This window comes from Cetorhinus maximus, chromosome 11 (genome assembly GCF_964194155.1).
Source record: "Cetorhinus maximus chromosome 11, sCetMax3.hap1.1, whole genome shotgun sequence".
Lineage (NCBI taxonomy): Eukaryota > Metazoa > Chordata > Chondrichthyes > Lamniformes > Cetorhinidae > Cetorhinus > Cetorhinus maximus.
In genome coordinates, this window is record NC_135889.1 from 109,872,546 (window position 1) to 109,886,599 (window position 14,054).

At 43.3% G+C, this 14,054-nt stretch overlaps 1 protein-coding gene across 2 annotated transcripts in view; it reads left to right on the plus strand.

Annotated features, from left to right (window-relative positions):
• The first annotated feature begins 5,769 nt into the window (after window positions 1–5,769).
• Window positions 5,770–14,054, plus strand: part of klhdc3l (kelch domain containing 3-like) — a 44,811-nt gene continuing 36,526 nt past the window's right edge. For both annotated transcript variants that reach the window (XM_078552585.1, XM_078552587.1), the window contains exon 1: window positions 5,770–5,832. The gene's annotated coding sequence lies outside the window, so the exon portion shown is untranslated. The remainder of the gene's footprint in view (window positions 5,833–14,054) is intronic.

Sequence of the window (14,054 nt, forward strand, 5' to 3'; positions counted from 1 at the left end):
GGGGGATGTGCGCTCTTCCGTGCGCATACGCAAAAGAGCGCACTCTCGCATTTGGGGAATCCCAAAGCATAGCGCTTCCCGCCGGACGTCACACTGGACGGGCCTTAATTGGCTGCCCACTTAAAATGGCGGTAGGGCCCACTTCTCCGGCGGGGATCGGCTCCCCGTCCGCCGGAGATTGGGTCGGGCCCGCCCGCCCGACAGGCAAAAAATTCAGCCCATATGGTGAGGATGACGAGAACATGACTGGGTATCTGGAGAACTGGAGAAAAGCATTGAAAGACAGGGATTGAAGATCAGTAGACACAGACCCAATTTATGAACTGTCAGCTTGAGCCTAGGGAAGAGGGTCAAAGTAAGGTGTAATGATTATATGTGAAGACTTGGGCCTGAATCTTGTGCTTGTCGGGTGCACGCAATCGGTGGGCCCTGAAGTGGACACGAAGTGCACTTCCAGCCGCGCTCGGCCCCAAACACAGCTTCACACCGGCTGGCCAATTAACGGGCAGCCAGCATGAAACATGCACTGAGAAAGGCTCGGCGCTGCCGGGGGTTGGCGGGAAGAGGGCAGGCGCCGAGAAAAGTGAGGGTGCAGGTAGGCGCTTCTGACGAGCACCCTGAAGACTGACAGTGAGAAAGGTAGTAGTGACCGTGATGGCAGAAGATGGAAATATGGAAATGGAAATTAAGCAATGGACTAGCTCTGATTGGAGTAATTGGAAGAAGTGCAGTGGAGTGTTATGCAATAGGAAAGTATTGCTAAAACTGAAAGGAAGAATCTACAAAACAGTTGTGAAACTGGCCTTGTTATATAATGCAGAAACTTGGGCAAAATCAAGAATAGAGGAACAACAACTCAATACTAATGAGATGTGGATGCTGAGATGGATTTATGGAGTAACGAGAAAGGACAAAATCAGGAATCAGCACTTCCAAGAGTTAGTGATGATTATATGTGTCAAAGAAAGTAGCTGAGAGGAGATTGCTGTGAGGAGAGAGAGGAGGTAATGTGGTGAGGTGAGTGATGGAGATGGAAGTGTCAGGAAGAAGGAGAAGAGGAAGACCAAAGGACAGAGGGAAAAATGCGGTGACAAGAGACTTAAACACAGCGGGATTGGAAGAGGAATGGGTGACTGACTGGAGGACATAGAGAAGGGGGATCACCAGCATTGCGGCAACCCCAAGTAAATTTGGAAAAGTTGAAAGAGAAAGAAGATTGACCATTATAGTGCCAATGCACAGTCAATGTATGCATGGTGCACAATTAACTGTTCTTTAGGTGTAAATGGCGCTGCAGATACATCATTGTCCATCCATATTGGCACCTTTAAAATACACTGTGCGATATTAATCATATGTCAATACATTTGATTGCAATTTTAATAACAAATTTAAATTGGCCAACATATTAATTTTCAGTTGATATTTTGAGATTTATTATCAACTAATACTTTTCCTATCAACTGATTCTGGGATTTCCCCAAGTTTATTTATGACATGCCATAAAGCATTTTGGAATGTCCTGATGTTGTGAGAGGTACTATATAAATGCATGTCATTAATTTACCATAGAATCATAGGGAAAAATTTTCCCCCCGTCAGTGGGGGGGGGGGGGAGAGCAGGAGTAGGCGCTAGCGGGCAGGCTCCCAATTGGTGCCCCCGGTTGGGGCCACGCTTCCATTTTACGTAGGCGGGCCAATTAAGGCCTGCCCAGTGCGGCGTCCGCCAGGAAGTACTATGCGCTCCCTGTGTGGGTGGAGGGGGGGGGGGATTCCCTCAGCTGGGAGTGCACTCTTTCGTGCACGCGCGTGAAAGTGTGCACAGATCTCACTGAGTCTGAGTGCTGCCTCAGGGAGATCGGTTCCATTTTGAAACTTGTAATGAAGGAGTTTAAAAATTTTCCCTGCCATGTCCCCTCATGCGACACTGTCACATGGGTTGGGACATGTCCATAACTTTTATTGCAACTTTTCATTAAAATTTAAAAACCCTCATGAAGCCTCATCCCGCCAGTGGATGAGGTTTCATGTTTTTTCACAAGCCCGCCTGGGCTCCTGGCCTGCCCGCCAAACCTTAAGGTTGGAAGGGCAGATCCATTAATAAGCTGAATTGGTTTCTTAATGGCCTTAATAAGCCGACCTAAAAATGTAAATGACGCAAGGTGACGTCGGGAGTTCCACCCAACATCACCCCGTGTCATTTTACGCGACGGCGTGCGGGTCCTGCCCCCTGCACGCCGACGGGAAAATTCTGCCCGTAGATTGCTTACAGCACAGAAGGAGGCCATTCGCACATGGCGTCAATGTTGGCTCTCTGCAAGAGAACTCAGTTGGTCCTATCACCACCCCCCACCCCCACCATCACTTCTTTCCTTATAGCCCTGTACATTTTTTTCTCTTCAGATAATTATCCAATTCCCTTTTGAAAGCCATGATTGACTCTGCCTCCACCACACTCTCAGGCAGCACATTCCAAATCCTAACCACTCATTGCATAAAAAAGCTTTTCCTCACGTCGTCTTTGGCTCTTTTGCCAATCACCTTAAATTGGTGTCCTCTGGTTTTCGACCCTTCCAGCAATGGTAACATTTTCTCATCCCTATCTACTCTGTCTAAATCCCTCGATTTTAAATACCTCTATCAATTCTCCTCTCAACCTTCTCTTCTCTAAGGAGAACAGCCCCAACTTCTCCAATCTATCCATGGAACTGAAGTCCCTCATCCTTGGAACCACTTAATGTAAAGGTGTACAAAATTATGAGGGGAATAGATAGAGTGGACAGGATAAGATTGTTTCCCTTGGTGGAGAATTCTAGAACCAGGGGACATAGATTCAAGATAAGTGGCAGAGGGTGTAGGGGGGACATGAGAAAGAACTTTTTTACACAGAGGGTAGTGGGTGTCTGGAATTCACTGCCCAAGTTGGTGATAGAGGCAGAAACTCTAAACTCTTTTAAAAAGTACCTGGATCTGCACCTTAAGTGCTGTTAGCTGCAGGGCTATGGGCCGGGTGCAGGAAGGTGGGATTAGAAAGGGCACCTGGGTGTTCTTGGGCTGGCATGGACAAGATGGGCCGAATGGCTTCCTCCTGTGCTGTAACTTTTCTATAGCTCTATGGTAATCTTTTCTGCACTCTCATAATGTCTTCATATCTTTGTTAAAGTGTGGTGGCCAGAATTTGACACAATACTCCAGTTGAGGCTGAACCAGTGCTTTATAAAGTTCATCATAACTTCCTTACTTTTGAACTCTAAGCCTCTATTTATAAAGCCCAGGGTTATATGTGCCTTATTACCACTTTCTCAATCTGCCTTGCCACCTTCAATGATTTGTGTTCATATACTCCCAGGTCCCTCTGCTTCTGCAACCCATTGTACCCTTTACTTCCTCTCCTCATTCCTCCCAAAAGGTAGCACTTCACATTTCTCTGCATTAAATTTCATCTGCTACGTGTCTGCCTATTCCACCAGCCTGTCTTTGCCCTCTTGAAGTCTATCACTATCCTCCTCACAGTTCATAATACTTCCAAATTTTTAATTGATATGGATCAAGAAAAGCAGCAGTGGTCCTAATACCAATCCTTGGGAAACCCCACTATATAGCTTCCTTCACTCCCAAAAACAACCATTCGTCACTATTCTCTATTTCCTGTCATTCAGCCAATATTCTTTCCATGCTACCACTGTCGCTTTTATTCCATTAACTTTATCTTTGCTAAAAGACCTGTTATGAGGTACTTTATCAAACGCCATGTGCCCTCATCAACTTTCTCTGTGACTTCATCAAATTAAGTTAGCTAACCACAATTTGCTTTCCTTTTTTTCCTTTTTCTTACCTATGCAAACTTGTCACATTGTAATTGCACCATCGCCCCAGTAGTAACGCTGAATGCATCCACAAGCAAGAAGACGTAAATGCAGCAAAAGTTTACACTGGTAGCTTCTATTATGTGGAGAAATAGGGATTTATTATGGAAATATAAAAGTAAGAGCAAACTGGATGACTTAAGTTTAAACTTGTAATGGGGAATGAACCACACCTTCATGCTTTGATCCAGCTATCCCCTGCTCTGCCTGAAGACTACTCTTTGTCTTGCTTGACTGTGAGCAACTCCACAGGAGATCAACTAATAATATAGAACCATAGAACACTACAGCACAGAAAACAGGCCATTCGGCCCTTCTAGTCTGTGCCGAAATATTATTCCACTAGTCCCAATGACCTGCACCTAGTCCATAACCCTCCAGACCTCTCCCATCCATGTATCTATCTAAAAACAAAAAACTACTGTGGGTGAGCATGCCTGGGTATTACGTGAAAGCAGGTGAAAACTAATTTTCAAAAATACTTAACTGTATTTATCTTATAATCTTCCCAATTCCTGACATTTACACCTGCAATGCAAATGATGCGGTGGCACGCTACACTACAGCGCCAATCATTTTGTTCCTTCCTTTCACTTGTGTCCCCTGATAAGAAATAGCAAAGTAGGATTAAAAGCTAACAGAAGAGAAGACAGTCCTAAAAATAAAAGTTGACCTTACTTGGCGTTGTCAACATCTTCAGTGTTTGGCAAAGCCTATATCTGGCTAATGGCAGAATGTTCTAGGCCTATTTAGAAGGCTGGAGAGGAAACCGATCTCTTTTCTTAAAACCAATGTAGTTTGAGGATAAACAAGCTATTTAGTTCAATGAGGGTGGCATAGTCATGCAAAAACCTTCCTTCCAGAATACAGAAGAAATGTTCTCTATGAGTCTGAAGCAGCATCACATGAGCTATTGGATGTGGTGGTATAGTGGTATTGTCACTATACCTTGTATTTCAGTAGGCCCAGGGTAATGTTCTGGGGACTGGGTTCAAATCCCACCATAGCAGATGGTGAAATTCAATTAAAAAATCTGGAATTAAAAGTGATAATAACTGCATTACTGATTGGTGTTAAAAACCCATCTGGTTCACTAATGAAATCTGTCATCATTGTGGTTGACTCTTAAATGCCTGCTGAAAAAGGGCAGTTAGGGATAAATAGTAAATGCTGGCCTAGCTAGTGACAAAATTTAAAAAAAACTCTATTATTGGAGCTGCATTTCAAATTACATTCATTCAAAATTTCTGCAAAGAATATCCATGAAAGAGCTTGATATACTGCTTCTTCTGTTTGGAACGCTGATGAAAACAGCATTAAGCAAATTTGTCAGTGTATCATTCGAACTTCTTCAAGAAGGTCTTCACTCACAATCCAGTTTTACGTCAAACAGCCCTTTGACTCAATTGATTTCATCTTTCCAAATGATCAATCCCAGGGACTGCCTGCCCACAAGCACACAGGATGGGTCCGGGTAAAGAAGTTCGAACTGTGGTTTTCAAAGGGCCTTTCTCTGGATTCATTCCTAAAAATGAGAAACTCGTGGTTTAGGGAAGTTATCTGAGCGGAGTCAGTGCTGGGGAAGAGAACATCTTTTCCATCCAATGTAAGGATGGAAGTCATCCAAGTCTGTGCAGTGTAAAGCCAAATGCACATTCTTTTTTCCATTGGCATATCCCTCGATGGATAGATATATATATATATGATCTCTTAATCTGAGAATCTGCTTGGGGTGGAGAGCTGCCAAGTATTTGGAGAGAGACCACCAAGAGTGGGGGGGGGGGGGGGGGGGGGGGAGTTGCCTGTTGACCCTCCAGGCCTGTAGGAGGCAGCACCGGGTAAGACGCTGGAAAAGGCAGCTGAAAGCTGACAACAGGGCGGTGCCTCCTGAGCTTTCAGTAGCTTCTTGGCGTCTGCAGGGTTTACGCGTGAAGAGGAGAGTGTTTTTGTTTGCCCTGGATACATGGTATTTAACTTTGATGTTTCTCTTTGGGATGTTTCAGGCAGCAACGTGAGGGGGTGGGTTAGGAACATTGACCCAGATTGGGAGACAAATGGATACTTTGTGAATTGTAGCAACTTTGTGTAACCAGTGGTGGCGAATTCCCCCCCCAGTGTCGGACTGAGATATATATATATATATATATATGTTGATACTGTTATATCTTTCAACAGGAGTACATACCCAGTCCCCTTCTTGTATATCCTGTAGATTTGGCTGAGGGGAAAGGCAAGGCTATAACATGTCCTAAACTTTTAGCACAGTTGCGCGGTGTAAAGTGTTTTTAAACGGCGAGGTTTGGGATTGAGTTGTGCTTTCTCTTTTATTGAACGTGTTCTGGTGGATTCGCAGCTGTTGACAGCTGTGCTGCTGTTTCAGTTGCTGGCACACTCGCCTTATTGTGTGGGTCAATGCGGGAATCCACGTGTGCGACTGTGTAAACTCACAATTCAACTGGCTGGTTCCTCTTCCCCCCCCCCACCCTCCCTCCAATTCTTCCAGTTGACTTTCTCCCCTTGACTCAGTTGTGGCACTTTGACTTCTGAGTCAGGAGGTTCAAGACCCAGTCCAGAGACATACATTTATATAGCGCTTTTCACGACCTTTTGGACGTCTCAGCCAACAAAGCATTTGTTTTGAAGGGCAGTCACTGTTGTAATGTCGGAAAGACGGCAGCCAATATGCTCATGGCAAACCCCCACAAACACCAATGTGATAATGACCAGATAATCTATTTTTGTGATGTTATTGAGGAATAAACATTGGGCAGTATTCTGGGGATAACTCTGCTGCTCCTCTTTAAAGTGTTGTCACGTGATCTTTCACATTTAACCAAGCAGGCAGATGGGTCCTCAGTTTAATGTTTCAACCAAAAGGCAGCACCTCCATCAGTGTAGTACTCCCTTAGCACTGCACTGGAGGGTCAGGTTTGATTTTTATGTGCATGCCCTGGAGTGGGACTTGAACCTGGAAACTTTGTGACTCAGAGGCAAGTGTGCTACCAACTGAGGCTGACACTTGAGCACAAAAATAAATGCTGATAGTCCAACGCAGTACCGAGGGAGTGCTCTGAAGATGCCACCTTTCAGGTGAGACATTAAACCAAAACCCAGTTTATACAGTTGGCTATCAAAGATCCCATAGGAAGGATATATCAAAGGAGAGCAGGAGGGGAGTTCTCCCCTCTCTTCTCGTCTATATTTACCCCTCAATCAACATCATAAAAAAAAAGCAGATTATCTGGTCATTGTCACGTTACTGTGCTCAAATTATCTGCTGTGTCTTTGCTTTTTTTCCATCGTGGACCACAATCGATCACGAAGACCTGGTGGACGTGGTGGGGAGGAGGACATAATTCATATAAAAAATAATTTGGAAGTTTTTCCTCCACTCAGTACTTGTGCCTGTGCAGGGAGTGTTGTACCAGAGTATAGGGCAGCAGTGGCAAAAGAAATAGTGGCAGGAGTCAACCATATGGCCCCTCGAACCTGCTCTGCCATTCAATACAATCATGGCTGGTCTCCGTCAATTCCATTTTCTGCCCGCTCCCCATATATCTTGATTCCCTGAGAGATCAAATCTGTCTATCTCAGCCTTGAATATAATCAATGGTGGAGCATCCATAACCCTCTGGCGTAGGGAATTCCACAAAGATTGACAAACTCTGAGTGAAAACATTTCTCATCTGAGTCCTAAATGACTCTTCCCCGCCCCCTCCCTCCCTTATCCTGAGGCTTTGACTCAGTGTTCTAGATTCCCAAGCCAGAGGAAAAACCTCTCGGAATCTACCCTGTCAAGCCAACGCAGCAAGACTATTCTTGTCTTTGCTTGAGGCCTGTGCCTATACAATTGCAACAGACTTTAGAGTCAACATTACACACCAACTGAGGTTTACTATATTAGAACTGCTTTGCTTTTTGATTGAGCTGCTGCATGCAGTACCATGTGAAAGAAACAAAGCTAATACACAAGAACGTACAGGCTTTTAGGAACAGGAAATGCTGTTGCCTACATCAAGCCCATCCCAACATGACACATCACACCACTATGTCAATATAACTCAACAGACAAGTGTGGGATAAATAATATTTTCATAAGCAAAGCTGGCTCATGTGGTAAAATTCCACTGGTTTGTAGAGGCTGATCGTAATATGTCGGAATGCAGTTTGATTTTCGTCACAAGATACCATTCTAGTGCATCATGGAGGAATGTATAGCCAATTCTGTTGCAATGTCACAGATGTTGATTTAAAGGCTGATTTAGAAATGGTTGTGCCTTTTGTTGTTTGCATCAGCTTATTAAAATTACAATTTGTTACACAATGAGTGCCCAATTTTGGCCTGGTCACCAGAGGGAGCAAGGATGGCACACGGCAAAGGGCACCTGATTGTCTCCAGGGAAGGGAGGTTGTCGGATGAAGCACGCCAAGCTACGTTTCCACAACTTTTCCCACCCCTACTCAATCCCATCCTGTAACATCTGAAGCTTGAAAGAAGAGAGCATCTTTTATTTTTAAAATGACCTACAATAGTGTGAAGGATAACCCAATATTGGATTGCTATGCTAAAGCAGAGGAGTCACTGTTTAGTAAAAATTTCAGGCAGGGTAATTTACTGAACCAGCCAGGAATAATATAAACTGCCTTAATCATCACAGCACATTTGTGATTATCAATGGATAAAAGAACTTTTTAACAATATTTATAATTTTCTGCCTCCAAGCCACTTTTACATTCAATTTGAGTCATATCCCACTTTTTACTTTCTGTTTTATTTGCAATCGTTTTGATTCTTGCTCATTATTTTTGAATGTATTCCACTTACTTACCTGCCAAATGAGATTTCTTTCCACAGCAGTGGAGTGGCTTTGGTGGAATGAAAGAGTCCCCTTCTTGTTTTAATAGTGAATTATTTTGTATTAGTGTGTTTCTATTGGTTAAGTGTGTATATTGAATATAGGAGAATGGAAATCTTGATGCGCTGCTGTATTCAGTATGGACTAGGTCAATGTATTTGTCGATCTGTAAGTTGAGCCTCTTGCAGTGAACAATGGAATAGAGTAAGTTACTTTACTCCAGCTGGTCCAGGCTTTTAAAGCAAAAAACAAAGTTTCAAATTGAAAACCTGAACTAATTGGCACTTCTGAGTTAGGAGGTTATTTGTTTAAGCTTTATTGCAGGACTTAATTGCAGAGTAAATAGTGAAAAACTATACCCTCAAGCAAGTAGGTCAATAGCGAGAGGTCATAGATTTAAAATCATTGGCAAAAGCTCCAGAGGAGAGATAAATGTTTTTGCACTGATTTGTTGGGATCTGGAACGCTCTGCCTGAAAAGGTGGCAGAAGCTGATTATGTGAATAATTTTAAAAGGGAATTGAACAGGCACCTAAGTGTGAGGAACCAGACAAATGCACATGCGCAGACAGCTGTCATGCATTGGCAGGAAGCACAGTGTTAAATTCAGGATCCCATTGCCCGTTGAATTGGATAGAAACGTTCCCTGGGAATTACTTGCAGAAGCATAGGGAATTTTCCCAGTAACTTGGCCAAGATTCATCCTTTATACATGTGAAAACAGATTAATTGGTCATTGCCTCGATGCTGCGCACAAACTATAAATGCAACATTTCTGTTGTATCCTCCTTTTAAACTTTTCAAACTCTTGAGGTCACAGTTGCTAAGTTAACACTTATGAGTTCAGAGAAAAATGAAGTTGCCAACATTTTTTTCATTCGTGGGATGTGCACTTCGCTGGCTGGGCCAGCATTTATTACCCATCCCTAGTTGCTCATGAGAAGGTGATGGTGAGCTGCCTTCTTGAACCGCTGTAATCCATGTGGTGTAGGTACACCCACAGTGCTGTTAAGAAGGAAGTACCAGGATTTTGACCCAGCGACAGTGAAGGAACGGCAATACATTCCCAAGTCAGGATGGTGAGTGACTTGGAGGGGAACTTCTAGGTGGTGGTGTTTCCATCTATCTGCTGCCCTTGGCCTCTAGATGGTAGTGGTCGTGGGTTTGGAAGGTGCTGTCGAAGGAGCCTTGGGGAATTCCTGCATTGCATCTTGTAGATGGTACACACTGCTGCTACTGTGCGTTGGTGGTGGAGAGGGTGAATGTTTGTGGATGGGGTGCCAATCAAGTGGGCTGCTTTGTCCTGAATGCTGTCAAGCTTCTTGAGTGTTGTTGGAACTGCACTCATCCAGGCAAGTGGGCAGTATTCCATCACACTCCTGACTTGTGCCTTGTAGATAGTGGGACAGGCATTGGGGAGTCAGGAGGTGAGTTGCTCACTGCAGGATTCTTAGTCTCTGACCTGTTCTTGTAGCCACAGTGTTTATATAGCTAGTCCAATTCAGTTTCTGGTCAATGGTCAATTTAAATTAAATTAAATTTAAATCAATTTAAAGTAAGTGCTTTAGATTTTAACCTTTTGGACCTAAGATACTTAAGAAACCTTTGAGCATTAGGGAGCATGCATCATGTTATGGGGCTCCAGCAGTGTATGGTGTGTTGTATCTTCCACCTGTGACTGCAAGGCGTTTTGAATTTCCCGTTTTTGTTCCATACACAATGCCACAGGAGGTCATTTGCGCAAATAAATAATTGTTCTCATCTGTTCAATGTCTCATTGTCTTCTAATTGCTGCTGGGTGTATTTGGCAGATGCATATGAGATTATATTGCTTAATCAAATAGGTAGCACGTGGCACATTAATTCTATGAGTCACTTCGCTCTCTGAGGCCACCAATGCATCCACGCAATGTTGGCTGGCTATCACCATGACAAGGGTGTATTGTATACAAACCATTTACTCCAGAGTGTTCAGTTCATTATACTGTGAATCTTGACACTGGCGCTTCACCAGCAATCCTTTGTATATCTACTTCTGTCTCTATCTCTCTCTCTCTACTGGCAAACATATAATACATTATACCACAAGGACCTGGATTTGGGGTCAGTAGCGAAGCAATAGCACTCGCTGCTGACCTCTAAGAAAACTACTATCAAAGATCTAGTGATCTCTCTGCCACGGCTTTCCCCTTTTCTCAACTGCCATTTAAATCTGGCACCAAGTCAAGGAAATCTACACGCGCAGTGATGTCAGCTAGCTTGATAAACAGCCAATCACATTGAAGTACTCTCAAAGACAGCAAATTAGGAAGTTCAAAGCACTGAATCCCTTTATTTTTCTTTAGATTTTCAGATAGCGAAATAAATTATATGATTGAATTTCGATAGAAAGTGAAATCTAACATCGTAAGAAGTAGTAATAGGCGTAGGGTATTCAAGAAGATCATGGCTGATTTAATTGTGGCTTTAACTCCATTTTCCTGCCTGTCTCCCATAATCCTTGACTTTCTCTCAATCAAAAATCTCTCTAACTCAGCCTTAAATATATTTATTGATCCAGACTCCACTACTCTCTGTGGAAGAGAATGCCAAAGACTAATGACCTATCTGAGAGAAGAAATTCCTGTTCATCTCCGTCTTAATAGGATACCCGTCATTTTTAAACAGTGCCCCTCAGTTCTAGATTCCCCCCATGAGAGGAAGCATCCTCTCAGCAACTACCCTGGCAAACCCTCTCAGAATCTAAAATGTTTCAATAAGATCACCTCTCATTCTTCTAAACTCGAATGAGTATGGGCCCAACCTGTTGAACCTTTCCTCATATTATAACCCACTTCACTCCTGAAACCTCACATTTTCCCACATTATACTGCAGCTGCCAAATTTTTGCCCACTCACTTAACCCATCTCTATCCCTTTGCAGACCCTTTGTATCTTCCACACAACTTGCTTTCCTACCTATCCTTGTATCATCAGCAAATTTGGCTACAATATAGTCGGTCCCTTCATTTAAGTCATTAATATGGATCATTAATAGTTGAGGCCCCAGCACTGATCCTTGTGGCACTCCACTAGTTACAGTTTGCCAAATTGAAAATGATCCATTTACCCGACTACCTGTTTCCTGATAGCATGGATAGAGGATTGGATAACTAATAGATCACCCCCAACACCATGAGGTCTTATCTTGTGCATTAACCTTTTATGTGGCACCTTATCAAATGCCTGTTGGAAATCCAAGTTGCCTACATCTACTGGTTCCCCTTTATCTACCCTGTTTGCCACATCCTCAAAGAACTCTAATAAATTTGTCAAACATGCTTTCCCTTTTACAAAACCATCTTGCCTCTGCCTGATTGTATTATGATTTTCTAAATGTCCCGCTACTACCACCTTAATAATGGAATCTAGCATTTTCACAATGACAGATGGTAGATTAACTGGCCTATATTTTCCTGCGTTCTGTCTCTCTTCTCTCTTAAATAGAGGTGTTACATTTGCAGTTTTCCAATGGGACCTTTTCAGAATCTAGGAAATTTAGTAAGATTACAACTGATCATCCACTATCTCTGTAGCCATTTATTTTAAGACATTAGGATGCAGGCCATAAGGATAGGGGACTTGGACTTTAGTTTTCCTAGTATTTTTTCTCTGGTGAACGTGATCGTTTTAAGTTCCCCTCTCCCTTTTTACCCCTGGTTTTCCACTATTTTTGGGATGCTTTCTGTTGTTTCTTCTGTGAAGATAGATATAAAATACTTGTTTAAAATGTCTGCCATTTCCTTGTGTCTCACAATTAATTCCCCCTCTCACCATCTAAGGCACCAACACATACTTTAACTACTCTCCTTTTTATTTGCTTGTAGAAGTTTTACTGTCTGTGTTTATACTTTGTGCTAGTTTTCTTGCATGCTCCAATTTCTCCCTTTTTTTAGTCGTACTTTGGTTTCTAAAACTTTCCCCAGTATTCTTGCCTACCACTAACGTTTGCAGAAATACATTATATAAATATATATGTGTCAATATAAATAAACTTTTGAAAAGTTATTATTTTAAAAGTGGAACTTTTTTAACATAATGGAGAAATTTGATATCCCATAAATATAAAGTTCGTTTTTAAGGGACACCCAGGGTGTTTAGCAGTAACTATGAAGTTAGTGTGCTATTAAAAACCTAGTTACATCTCATACAACAAGGTAATTTTTACAAGAGCTTTTACAGTGTGACCAACAGCATAAGAGTGGAAGTTCTGGTCAGTTCAGTGATTTCTAATTGGTTGCATTCTGGTAGTGTGCCACAACGGCAACCCTCTGGAGAAACAGTAGAATCACCGACAATAACTTGGAATCTCCGCATTTAGCTAGCATTTTGTTACGACCAGGCGAGGAGGAATGAGTTGGCTCTCCTTCTATTCAGCCCCCTCGGTTGGCCGCAAGGTTTTAAAATTTCTTTTAATTGTAAATGCTTTTTCCAATCGAAATGTATTTATCTGTTAATAAGGAGCCAATGATACCTGGTTTTCTTGAGTCGAAAGAAAGAGTAAGTTTATTAGTTACTAAATTTAAAGAAAAAATAATAAAGACGTGATGACACACACAGGCATATCAGAAGTAGGAAAGCTAGAGTCCAATAAAAGGTTAAAAGGTTATAGGATTAAGTCCTTTGCTTGTCTTTGCGCTACAGATTGTTGAATGTTGCAGCCTTCTGAAGTTAGTTGGTTTCCTGTAAAGTTCCGGAGTTGACTTGGTTCATGTCTTCACTTTGCTGAAAACACTCTTTTAGCTTCAGAGAGGGAGAGAAATCATTACTGCTGTCTTCCAGCAGTGTGTTAGATGGCTGTGATGTTTCTTATTCCTCCTGCCCCAGCTCCTGATTCTGCTTGGCAGAACAGTTTTTAAAAATCCTGTCCTGTCCTGTCGAGGAGGGGAAGCGGGAGCGGGAGGGAGGGAGGGGAAGAGGGAGCAGGAGGGAGGGAGGGGAAGAGGGAGCAGGAGGGAGGGAGGGGAAGAGGGAGGGAGGGGAAGAGGGAGGAAGGGGAAGAGGGAGGAAGGGGAAGAGGGAGGAAGGGGAAGAGGGGAGGGGGAGGAGTGATGGGGAGAGGGGAAGAGGGAGTGGGAGGGGGTGCACTGGGGAAGAGGGAGCAGGAGGAGTGAAGGGGAGAGGGAGAGGTGAGGGGATGAGGGAGCGGGAGGGGTGCAGTGAGGGGGAGCGGTGGGGTCTATGAGGGGAAGAGGGGGCGGGAGGGGAGGGAGAGGAAGGAAGGGAGAGGGGAAAGGGAAAGAAGGGAAAGGTGGAAGGGGGAGGAGAGAGCAGCGGGAGAGGGAAGGGGGGGG